The sequence below is a fragment of the Macrobrachium rosenbergii genome, chromosome 21 (genome assembly GCF_040412425.1).
Source record: "Macrobrachium rosenbergii isolate ZJJX-2024 chromosome 21, ASM4041242v1, whole genome shotgun sequence".
Lineage (NCBI taxonomy): Eukaryota > Metazoa > Arthropoda > Malacostraca > Decapoda > Palaemonidae > Macrobrachium > Macrobrachium rosenbergii.
The window spans coordinates 8238225-8253038 of NC_089761.1; positions in this window are offsets into that span (position 1 = coordinate 8238225).

A 14814-nucleotide genomic window follows, 5' to 3' on the forward strand; every position below is an offset into this window, starting at 1 on the left:
CAGGTTGGATGAGCTTACATGCGGTGACAAAAGTCTATCCAGTCATGCAAAGGCTGAGTGTTTGAAGCACTTAATTAAATAAAACATAGGATGATGGCACATAAGCTAATTAAATGGCATGTAGTGGACGCTGGCACATACGCTAATTAAATGACACGTTGTGAACAATGGCACTTACTCTAATTAAATGACATGTAGTGGACGATGGCACTTATGCTAATTTTTGTATATACAAATACAGAAATGGTCAACTTGCCCACAGACACAATGGTAACATGGAATAGAGGTGTGGTTCAATGAGAACAGACTAATTAAGTAAACATGCAGTGCAACAATGGCATGCTAATGAGCTCCATGGAACACACAAAAAATATAAAATAGCACAATAAGTGCAATGATAATTAGTACAGGCTATGAATGGGTTTGTAAATCTCCCACTTAGGGTATATATAAGGCTGGGCAATTCCACAAAAATTCTGCCTAGTATGTTAAATGGGTTTGCTTTAATTGAGCAATAATTACAGTTGCTTGTCTAAGGCGTGGCAGAAAATCAACCCTCAGGGGTTTGTATAAAAAGATATAATTCCAGAGATTAATATCTGACATGTAAACAATAGGTTTGCTTTTGAAAGACTCTTATTTTAATGGCAATGGCCGTATATTTAAGTCAACTCTTATACAAAGGTTAATGATCATGTTCCAACAATGGTTCGGAACAAGGAACACTTAGGGGATAAAAATTCTCTCTCAAATGAAATACACAAAGTATAGCTTAAGAATGTGTAGTAAAAGATAATAGCAGAGCTAATAATATGCTATAATTTCCTTCTTACATTACAGCAAGCATTATGGCAGTGATCAATTGCCTTCTAAAGCAGTACGTAGCTGCGTTTATTCAAATGAAGAACATCTACATTCTTAAAGCCACAAGAATAAATAAGGGAGTTTACTTGTCATTAAATTGAAAGAATTATAAAATGATCTCCCTAACAGTTATATTAGCTTGTATAAACTTTAAAAGAAAATGCATGTGTGTAATTTGACAGTGCGGTGAAATGTTGACAGTGATGTTAAGATGGTTGCCTGTTATGACATTGATAGCTGATTCAAGATGGACGTCCTTTTGTTTTGATGGGATTTCGTCACATGGCAATTGTTTACAGGCATGGGAGGGAGTGTTGGATGGTCCCAACTGTCAGCTGAGAGAGTGACGTCACTCAAGCAAACACATGAACACACAAGGTCTTGTTAAATTACATGATACACAAGAGAAAGACATGATTCTTCTCTGATGGAAAGATGCATGAATATGCATAGAAGTGAATTAATACTTTGAATTACGAATGCTTTCTCTACTGGACTAGGAATTTAAACACAAATTTCTTATTCTTTAACACGAAAACAAAGTGGAGGAATACTGGTGTCTGGTTTGCTTACATGTATGGGTGGTGAACTAATGTTACTGGGACAGGTTGCACATACGAAAATGTATGAACGCATACACAGAGCGCAAGAATATCTTTCTTATTTGCAAGAAATACATTTACTTGTAATGAACTTCCTTGTTGCATGTGAACTTTAAGCAGATATTGGGTAAATGATGCACAAATAACACAGCAACTAAGCTACCTAAGTATTGTGAGAGTGATTTAGACTTTTCTTGTTAACTAAATTAACTGGCGTGCAGTCTGGAGGTCACTTACATGGACGGTAGCTACTAGCAAACAAATGGGCGATTTGAGAATTGTGGTATTTCTATACCTTGTGAAAAATAAAGTCCACTGTTTTATTAAAGAGAAAATTGTGCACTTTTCTCAAGAACATGCATTAAGTTCCCTAGCTAATGGTTCACTACTACCTGGTGGTTAGCTACTTACTTGTAAAGGTTGCCAACATGCAATTGGCAAAAAACCCTAACTTAATCATTCCCTTCCTGACTGCACTCCTCTCTACATCACTGAAAGTTTGCAGAAATTTATTTGTGAATTGCTGAAATTAAAACCTTTGCTGCTACTTGCATTTTCCCTAGCTTTCTTAAATGCTTTGTTGCTTGCATTTTTTATATAGAATGTGGCATGCATTAAATTGCTAATTTCCTAGTTTTGAATGTGGCACATATTATGCACTGATTTACACCTATCAAAGTGTGATAAAAAATTTAAAATACTCTGGTTCTAAAACCATGTTACCTGCCGTGCTGGTTTCAAATTGCCTGTTGAAGAATTATTTTTCCCAGGTTTGTATCAATTGCTAAGATTGGGTGCCTGATTTCTTTACATTAAATCTAATCAATTAATTAGAAATCATCCTGGCAAGGTTGCCACTGTTACTGGGCCTTGAAGTAATAATTTATCTTTACAAGAAAACCCTTCATTAATCCATAAAATGATAAAAAGGCAAAGTCAAACAGTAAATGGTAGGTCACCAAGTGAAAGTGGATTCTTCATATTAATATATTAATTACAATCATAGCATGGAAGAAATTACCAAGAAAAATTGGGAAACTTTCACTAAAGCAATCAACTTGAAGTTTAAACAACAGCAAAGACTGAGAGAAATGGATAACACTTCATAGTACGAATAATGGCCACATGCAATTAGGCAATACTTCCATCATGCCCGGTACAGCAGAAATCTCCAGGCAATCACGAACACAGACACACAGCTAGGCTGGTAACAGCATCAGAAACACACCTGGAATGAGATGGTTCAGGGAAGACTAACTCTGAGATAATACTCTCTCTATGGTTGAATAAATGCAAGAATTGGAGGGAGATCATTTACGGTACTTACTTACTAGCAAGGGGTGAGAATTACATTATACACTGTCAAGGAATTTACACATGGGGGAATAGATTCACTGTTTAGATTGAAAAGACAAGGAATTACTGAGACGATGAAATGTGTGAGAGAAAGGCTGATGAGTCAATGAAAAAGAACTGGCTGAACCAATTTTCCCTTCCGAGGTACATAACTACGTTGCTTCCTGGTTTTGATTGCACACTGACAATTTTAGGTTGATGCAATCCAAGTTATTGGTGACACCAGGGAATTGTCACTTCTATCCTGCATGAGAAAGTGAAAAAGTGTGAGTTCCAAAGTCACCCCAGTTCTGGTGTTGTCAGGGCAAAGGTCACCCATGAGCCACAAGTGATCGTAGGAGTTGTACTGGACTGACTGATGAGGGTGGTGCCTAGGAGTTTTGATGGCCTCGGCTGTGGCTGGATGCATCCCTTCAAGCTTCATGGCTGCTTGTTCCTGCCAGAAAGGAACAAATAGGCAACAAGGAGAAGATATGGAAACACGGTGTTAAATTAAAGCTTAGGATTAAGACAGAAAAACAGCTACTTACCCTGTACGTGTTTCCCCTTTAGGCCCACAAAACCCATCCATGAGAAGGGTGACACTGTTAATGGCTAAAACTCTCCCGCTGCTCTTCAGTCTGCGGGTATCTCTCTCTCTCCTACTGTCTGGTATTTTTGCCATAAGGGCTTAAGAGTTAACAATCCAGCAGCAATATTCATATATATATATATATATATATATATATATATATATATATATATATATATATATATATATATATATATATATATATATATATATATATATACATCAATGGGAAAGCGGACATAAAGACTTGCTAAAAGGGTCAATTTATTCCCGACGTTTTAATGGCTTCATTACATTTTCGAGGGCTGTATAAAATAAATAACATAAATTACAAAAGGGTATAAATTTAAATTTTAAAAATTAAGCACAATTGGTTACAAATAAAAAAAAATAAAAATAGAAGGGACAATTGTGCTTAATTTTTTAAAATTTAATTTATACCCTTTTGTAATTTATGTTATTTATTTTATACAGCCCTCAGCCTCAGCTAAATGTAATGAAGCCTGAGAAACGTCGAATAAATTGACCCTTTTTAGACAAGTCTTTATGGATTTTGATGTATACCTGGCTTTCTTTTAACAGTTGTTTTGGATATATATATATATATATATATATATGTATATATATATATATATATATATATATATATATATATATATATATATATATATTTATATATATATATATATATATATATATATAGTCTATATATATATATATATATATATATATATATATATATATATATATATATATATATATATATATATATATATATATATATATATATATATATGTGTGTGTGTGTGTCTGTGGTGTGTGTGTGTGTGTGTAGTGTATATGTATATATATGTATATGTATATGTATATTTATATATATATATATATATATATATATATATATATATATATATATATATATATATATATATATATATATATATATATATATATATATATATATATATATATATATATATATATATATATATATAGATATATATATATATATATATATATATATATATATATATATATATATATATATATATATATATATATATATATATATATATATATATATATATATATATATATATATATATATATATATATATATATATATATATATATATATATATATATATATATATATATATATATATATATATATATATATATATATATATATATATAATTAGTGAAACCACCCCTACAGCATAAACTAAAATTGATATGGACAAAAACCAATTTAATTCCAGAACAGGTCCGTTTATTTAGTTTTCTCTCTGAGTATTTAATATTTTGTGTGGCCTCCATCTGCCTGTACCACAGCCTGCATTCTTGAGGGTATGATTTCAGCAAATTGCAAAAGCTGAGACTCAAACTCCATTTCCCTGAGCACTTCGTTCACCTCTCTACGCAAGTCGTTGAGGATTGGTATACCAATATAGTTCACTGTGAGCGCTTCAGCACAATTCCACACACATTAAGGTCAGGGGAGCTACCTGGAAATTCACTTGACGAGAAGAAATCGACACCACTCTTTTGAGGCAGCTCCAGTGTCTGAAGAGCCTTGTAACATGGTGCCTTATCATGCAAAAATGTGACTTCTTCAACAGATAATACATTTTCAGGATCTTTGGAAAGGAAATACTCCACCAGTAAGTACAGTTTCTCTAGTATTTGCCATTCCATGACTATCCTTTTTTCTTTGATGATCCCATTAACTGTTTGGCTGTGAAACAGAGAAAAATTCCCAAACATTCAGGAAATTTCACAACTTAGCGATAGTGCATGTCATTGCTGATATCATCCAACTTTGCAGCCCAAATGATGTCATTTTTATGATTTGGCTTCTTGACTGTGTAAATGAAGAATTCATCTGATGCGGCAACATGGAGAAAGTCAGCTTCATCCCGATCTTTAAAAAATGAACCACAGTTTAAACCATGCAAGAGTCTTCTCTCTGTTGCTGAGTGGTGTTGGGCTTGTTGATAACATGAAATGGCTGGATACCAGATTTTTCAACTCACGATATACAGCACTATAACTTCTCTTCTTTCCCCTTTTGTTTCTAGTTCAAGCACCAATTTATGTAAAGACTTTCTTGGTCTACCCACTGGCTCAGGCATGATGTCTTTTGACTCCTGAGAAAGGACACAGGCCTTCCAAGATTCTCAGTCTTTTACTTGATGACAGCCATATGGATTTTTGTTCCAGTTTCTTTTAACAAAGGATTCACCTCTTTCAACGTATGTAGCTATCCAGGTAGTGAATGAAAGTTGCCAGCATCCTGGCCTCTCTGAAGGTTATAGCCTGGATTTGGTCAATCCATCTGATTTCCTCTGAGTGGTTAGCCATGGCTATATCTAACTCCAAGAACCAGTCTGAAAATGCAAGAAATGTAAAATAAAAAAATTGCTTAATAGAAACTTAAAATAATGTACTTGGTGATAGGCTATAGTAAAAACTTCATAACTTTGCATTTGTTCTGTAGGGGATCTAATTTTGAAACACCTAGTATATATATATATATATATATATATATATATATATATATATATATATATATATATATATATATATATATATGTGTGTGTGTGTGTGTGTGTGTGTGTGTGTGTGTGTTACTGTGTTTTTTTCTCAGTGTTTTGTAATGGGAAGATGGGAACAGTGGCGACCTTATGGCGTCACGGAGAGCGCCTGACCCTGTTATCCAGTTCTCTCTGCTAGCCCATTCTCTTTCTGGGTGGACTGGAGTATTTCGAGTGTTCAGAAAAATTTTGGGTTATCGATCGTGGCAGCGTTTAGATTTTTTTTCCTTAATTGTTCGCATCTCTGGTCAGGGTTGCTTCATTGTTTGCATTTGGCGTTTAGAATTTGATTTAATGGTTCGCATTTGCATTATTCTTGGGGTTTTGCTGAATTTTTTACTTTTTTTTTTCCTTTCTCTTTCTACCTTAGTGGAGTTATATGAAGTTGAGATCAGGTCGAGTTCTTGGAACTTGGAGGGTTCTCCATTCTGATACTATGGCAGGGGCTAGCGAAGATAAGGATAAGGTGACAATGTTGCACAAATTTACATCCATAAGTGCAGGAGTAAAGCCTTTTCCTGGGCTGGTTGATGGCGTTCTTTCAGTTCCCCTCGAAATTTTTGTAGAGGGGTGTCAAATTTTTTAGTTGCCAAAAAAATAACGGATGGGGTAGAGGCAACAATGAAAGCAAAGGCTTCCTTAGTTTAGATAAAGGGGATATTGGACAGTCTTGCCAGGTCGATCTTAAGGATTTTTTGAGAGCGTCATATGGTGATGCAATTCAAGACCTCAGGTCTCTTTTCAAGGTCCATAAAGGCCATGATTCGCTGGTCACATTTAGTGCCAGATGTTTTGATACTGCAAGGGATTTTTCGAAGAAGTTGAGAAATTCTGGTTGGGTAAATGGAGGTTCTATTACAAATGAGAATCTTGAGAAACCATTGCAATATGCATGGATTCTGAATGATGTCCCTGATGCTATCATAAATAGTTTTGACGTGGAGATAGAAACGGGGTCGGGCTAAACTTTACTGTTCTCCCAAATTCATGTACATGTCGAAATACCCTACAGTAGATAGCTCCTTTTTGGACAGGATGCCAAAATCTTCTAGGGCTATTCCGAAGCATCATACACAGAGCAATTCTTATTCCACAATTATGAGGTTATGTGCTAAGACAGAGGATGATAAGACTTCTACGAGTTCAGTATCTCACGGGTGTTGTTATAATTGTAATAGGCAGGGCCACACTAAGATGTGCTGTGGGGTGAAATATTGTGGTGCTTGCAAGTCTGCATATCATGGTTGGTGGTTTTCCCCAGGTCTTAAACAGAATGAGTCTAGAAGCATGCCTCAGAGCACTGGTCTGGCAGTTAGGAGAACTCCTTGAGGGGGTTTATCAGGAGCCTCTACTGGCTGACAGAATTTCTGGAGAACAAAGCAGCAGAAAGGGAAGAGATGAAGAGGTTGTTTCTTGTGATATGGGACGTCTAGGTGAACCCTCAGAGCCGAAGCTAGCGGTAAAAGGGTCTGTGTATCGGGTTGATACAGGCACCTCTATTAACTTGATGAATTATGTGTTGCTCTGATCAATGTTTTCCGATTGTTCTTTGAGGCCTGCTAAAAAGACAGTGTGTGATGTGCAAGCAAATAGGTTACAGGTTTTGGGCTACGTAGGTGTGTGTTGATCTCTTGGTGGTAAAACTTTTACAAAACCATTTTTGGTTATACGAGGGGCTGCTTTGGGGAATACGTTGTTACTGGGGTATGTGGTATAACTGTTGGAGTACCTGGTGTTTTTGTACCTTACAAGGGAATGGATGTAAGTAGAGTGGATGGTGATAATGGATCAGGTGTACATGAGGATTTGTGGGTGGATTCTGAACATGTTTCTGTGGGTGGGAGGTGTTATAAGGGGGTTTTGTCAGATGATGTGGTTGCAGGTCCTGGTATAGTTTTTATGGTGAAAGTTTGAGTGAAACGTGTACATAAACTTAGACAGGTGTATGTGGATGAGTGTAGCGAAAAGCTGAAGGGGGTAGTGTGTACAGTTTCTATAAGGAATGTATCGAGTTCAGGGGATATTGGGGTGGAGTTACTAAACTATAATGATTCAATTCAGAGTTACCTGAAAGGTACTTATGTGGTCAATTTTGTTGACTGGGTAGATGAAGATAATTCAGTTGCTATTGTCAGGGACATGTGTGAATTTTCAGAAGCACATTTGCAGGCTAGGAGGCAGGATTTAGGGATCATTTAGCCAATGCCGATTTTAAAGAATGTATTGTGGTGTGGAAGATGTTCTGGCTAAGTTTGTGAACATAGTCACACTTAAAGAGGATAAGTTAGGGTTAACAAATGTGTTAGAACACAAGGTTCATTTAGAGGATAAGACTAAGCTTATTTTTGTCCCTTCATATAGGATTCCTTTTAAGATTAGAGAACAGGTAGAACAAGAGGTTAATAAGTGGGAAGAGGAAGTTATTGTTAGTTAAACCCAGTTACTTGCCTTTTAATTTTCTGTTGTTAGCAGTGCCTAAGAAGGATGGTTCATTCCGAGTTTGTGTGAACTTTAGGAAATTGGACAAGAAAACCATCCCTGATTGTTACCCTGTAGTGTGTTTGCCAGATTTATTTGTTGAGATTGGGGACAAGAATATTTATTCTTCAACTGATATGATGCAAGGGTTCTTGAAAATACCACTTAGCAAAGAGAGTCACAAGTATACGGCACTTGCTTTGCCGAAGGGACATTATGAGTTAATGCGGATGCTGTTTTGTTTATCAGGTAGTCCTGTGACATTTATGAGGCTTGAGAATACAGTTTTTAGGAGGCTTAGGTTATGGGTTTGAAGATAAAATTAACCAAGTTTAATTTTCTGAAGAAGCAGATAGTATATTTGGATCGTGTCATTTCTAAAGCGGGGGTTAGAGTGAATGAGGATAAAGTTAGGGCAATTGTAGATTTTCTTACAAGGTGGCCCCTATGAAGACTCTCAGTACTGTGTTCTGCTCGATGTCCATCCAGTGCGATAATTCATCAGATATGTTCTTTCTGCAAGGATCCCACCACTTCAATGAGGCATGTAGACTGCTCGCACTGAAGTTTTGAGCCCTGGACAAGAGTGTCTTCAAGTCTTCTACTCGTACCTTTATGCAGCATCTTCATGGGGAACATCAAGTATTCTGATGCCGCCTTTAAGAGGAGTGATCTCCACAATTCCACCACTTCCTCCAATGCCAGAAGATGACACTTTCCTCTTGTTGAATCAGTAACTCCTCATTGCTACTTTATCGGTGATCAGGGCCTTTGTCATCATACTCTTTTTGAGGTGGGGTATTTCTTGTGTACAAAAACATTGTGTGAATAAACCCTCACCTGAAGATCAGCCTGCGGATGTGTGGCTGTCCATTTACTGCACAGAATCTGGCAATTAATGATTACTATCCTCTCTCTCTCTCTCTCTCTCTCTCTCTCTCTCTCTCTTTATATATATATATATATATATATATATATATATATATATATATATATATATATATATATATATATATATATATATATATATATATATATATATATATATATATGCACGTTAAAGAAGAAGAAGAAGATAGATAAATAAATATATATATATATATATATATATATATATATATATATATATATATATATATATATATATATATATATATATATATATATATATATATATATATATATATATATATATAATGTATTCAGGCCTTCTGCCATTTTAAAAACTAATATTTATGAACACTTCTCAACAACTGAGGGTGTCAAAGGGCAGTTTTCAGCTAAAACCCACCAGGAAATGCCCAGATCTTCTTCTTCCCTATTGTAAATGTATTTTCTCATTGTTTTGCCATTCCCTTAAGTTTTAATCCGTCTCACCATTTCTCGATTTTTGACCTTATACTGGCGCAGAACCTCCTCATTCCAGATAACACTGGCAAGATGATATCACATTGCCCACCGGCTCCATCCATGACCCAAAATGAGTCAGCAAAGGGTCTGAGAAAGGAAAGTGAGAGAGATGCTGGCGAGTAATCAAGCAGGGAACATCTCCCTCTCAGTTGGGATAGCATTCCCCCTTTGTGGAGTGGGCCCCAAAGCCCAACTGCAGTGAGGGCAGCCATACGAGTGCAACTGAGATTCATCCTTGCTCTAATTTTGAGAGTAGATCTTATGTCAAAAGGTATGTCTGGATAGGGAAGGAGGATTTTGCCCAGTTTAATTCTATAATTCTCTCGTCTCTCAAGCTTTCCCTTCATTGTGAAGCTTTTTTCAATTGGCAATCAGTGATTTGATGTCCCTTTTCTAAATGAATTATCCTTGCAGAACTGAAAAAGTGAATTGAAGTGATTTAATAAGTGAATTAAGTGCCGCCTCCTGCCTCAACCGTTGTTCATTTACTGTTTATGCCTGCATGTTAGTTTTGATAATCAACAAAGCTTTCTCTGCATTTTCAGAAGATGCTCTTTCATGTGTGAAATCAAATCTGCCTTCGCATTCCTGCTACCTGTTCACCAAATTACGACATTCAAGTCCATGGTGAATAAAACCCATCACTGCTTAATTTGGGATACCATTCCCTGAGAAGGCCTCTTTGTAGTCTGGTCTTATTGTTCCTTTGTCATTTTAATTATAATTAATTATGTTTTCCGTGTAATCCTTCTCTATCAAATTGAGAGCCCCTTTGGGATTTAATTGTACTTCATTTTGATCTCTTAAGGTATAAATAAACCCTTAGAATTTACACCTCTGGGTCTCATTGGCAACCTTATATTCCCTTTTTCCTATTGTAAATTAAAGGTAGTGAGCTTTAGTCTCTAGGCCAGGTAAGATTTCAGTATTATCATCATTTCATGGCTCACTCTTGTAAGAATATACATATATATATATATATATATATATATATATATATATATATATATATATATATATATATATATATATATATATATATATATATATATATATATATATACGTATATATATATATATATATATATATATATATATATATATATATATATATATATATATATATATATATATATATATATATATATATATATATATATATATATATATATATATATCTATATATATATATATATATATATATATATATATATATATATATATATATATATATATATATATATATATATATATATATATATATATATCTATATATATATATATATATATATATATATATATATATATATATATATATATATATATATATATATATATATATATATATATATATATATATATATATATATATATATATATATATATACGTATATATATATATATGTATGTATATATATATATATATATATATATATATATATATATATATATATATATATATATATATATCTATATATATATATATATATATATATATATATATATATATATATATATATATATATATATATATATATATATATATATATATATATATATATATATATATATATATATATATATATATATATATATATATATATATATATATATATATATATATATATATATATATATATATATATATATATATATATCTATATATATATATATATATATATATATATATATATATATATATATATATATATATATATATATATATACAATATATATATACGTATATATATATATATATATATATATATATATATATATATATATATATATATATATATATATATATATATATATATATATATATATATATATCTATATATATATATATATATATATATATATATATATATATATATCTATATATATATATATCTATATATATATATATATATATATATATATATATATATATATATATATATATATATATATATATATATATATATATATATATATATATATATATATATATATATATATATATATATATATATATATATATATATATATATATATATATATCTATATATATATATAGATATATATATATATAGATATATATATATATATATATATATATATATATATATATATATATATATATATATATATATATATATACGTATATATATATATATGTATATATATATATATATATATATATATATATATATATATATATATATATATATATATATATATATATATATATATATATATATATATATATATATATATATATATATATATATAGATATATATATATAGATAGATATATATATATATATATATATATATATACATATATATATATATATATATATATATATATATATATATATATATATATATATATATATAAATATATATATATATATATATATATATATATATATATATATATATATATATATATATATATATATATATATATATATATATATATATATATATATATATATATATATATATATATATATATATATATATATATATATATATATATATATATATATATATATATATATATATATATATATATATATATATATATTTTATATATATATATGTATGTATATATATATATATATATATATATATATATATATATATATATATATATATATATATATATATATATATTCTATATAATCTTCATTGTTACTTTTCCTTTATCACTGATAAGTTATATAAGATGCCAAGTTTTAAGTGACATGGCTTTTTATTTCTTTCTGCAACACTATGCCTTCTCTACTATTTTTGCCTGTTGGTTCTGTTGATATCTGATTATTTTATCGGTTCTTCCTGAGCATTTCCTGAGGTTATTCTTATTATCTTACCAAAAATCTTTATTTTACTCATAGCGTCGTTATTTTTCAGTGTCCATTGTGTCTTTTAAAAATGTTGCAGTTTCATATATTTTCCTTAAGTAAGTATTTCTATCATCCGCTTATTAACCTTATTTCAGCGTTATTTTTTAACTTTAAATTCTTAGATGTTTACCCTGTTTCAGAACCTTCTGTTTCTTTCTCTTGATTTACTCTGCGATTGTTACATTCCAGAGTTTCTTTATATCTGTTATGACTTCTACACCCTTTTGATAAAAGGTGCGGATATTTTCAAATATTATCTAAAATACAGACAGAAGAACAGACATTCATTCTCTATTTGAATTCTAACCGCAAAGCCAAGAACTAAATTCAAGGTTTGACTAATTTATATTGGCTGTCCTTTCGAAAACGAACCTCAGGAAGGAAAAAGGGTCTCTGGAGAAGTTAATGAAGAGGACTATAACTTTATCAGAAACTTCATAAAGAGCAATAATAATCTCCAGCTTCTCAGATAATTTGCCCCTCATAACAAATAACTGACATTACCTTGGTTAAGTCACTACTGGAGCGTTCATTGCATTAATAATCTAGTCCAACCGTGGAATCTCACTCATCGGCGCTTGTTGTCTATTATCGATCATGCCCATCCCTTGCACTCCTCCTCTACCTCTCTTGCCGTCAGTCAAGTGCTTCACTAAAGGGGATGAGAGGAGATAAAGAGAATCAGGATAGATTAATTTCTTTTGCATGATCTTAAAGAACAGGATTAACCAGCATATGGTCACTGATATTTGCCATCGTCCTTTAACTTGGGATCTACTAAGAATTTTTATCACTGCTTTAAATGAAAGTACTCAATTTATTCTTCATTTAAGGATGGTTTTCTCCTTCTTGATTTGCTATAACAATTATTTACATCTTCAGAAATTTCTTGATCCTTTGGAAGCCCTTGGTCACAACTTATTTAACTATTCACATGGAATAACTAACATGTCCACTCCCCCAACTCTCTCTCTCTCTCTCTCTCTCTCTCTCTCTCCGTATGTGTGCGTGCTGTGTGTAAATTTGTAAAACCGATTTTTGTTGATAACTTATTACTACTTTGTGCAAAGAAGAAAGAAAAACACAACAAAGTTAAATAAAAGTGGTACCATGGGTATGAGGATGCAAACTCAATATTTCATGAATGTAATCATTGTCATTATTTTCCTCATTTTGAACTATAGATTTAATGTTATAGGTAAATATATTGATCTGTCGCATTATTGTGTTCCTAGGCCTTGTATGATTAGACCCGCTGACTAATGAGCTTATTGTACCTTCTAAGACTAAATTTTATTATTACTAGTAACAGTTGAATCATTCAAACAAACATACATACACAATTATGGCAGCATCCAACGCCAATCATTTTCACAAATAACTAGGCCCAGATGGAAGAATGGAAAATAAAGGTAAAAACGTCGCTAAATAATTAAAGTTTGTTCTCAATCAAAGTCAAAAGCAAATCTCTGTATGTATATATATATATATATATATATATATATATATATATATATATATATATATATATATATATATATATATATATATATATATATATAATGTGTGTGTGTGTGTGTGTGTGTGTGTATATATGTACTACGTGGGTCGGTCAGTTATTTACATTAACCATCGATTATTGGAGTTATATTACCTTGCATTACCTAAGACCCATGTAACTCTGCCTGTTACGGCCAAGTAAAGCTCCAAAGGACAGACTGTGAAATGGATAAGGTCGCCAGCTGAAAACTAGGATTACAAAATATAAGTTTATTATAGAACCACGTGTATTAATTAAGTAAACTTACTTAAAACTAGTTTCAACAAAGGAAAATGAAAAAGAAATGGATTATTTACGGAGCTAACAGCAGCTCAGAATATTAGTCCTACTCAGGACGGATACTTCAGTGTTAAATGAAATGATCACCCAACAGATTTAATAAGCCTCTTCAACCGCTATTATAAGGCAGCTGAATCCAGTGAACATTGCACTGTGGCTTCTTGGCAATGATGATGCAGATTCTTCTCCAAGCAAGAGGAAT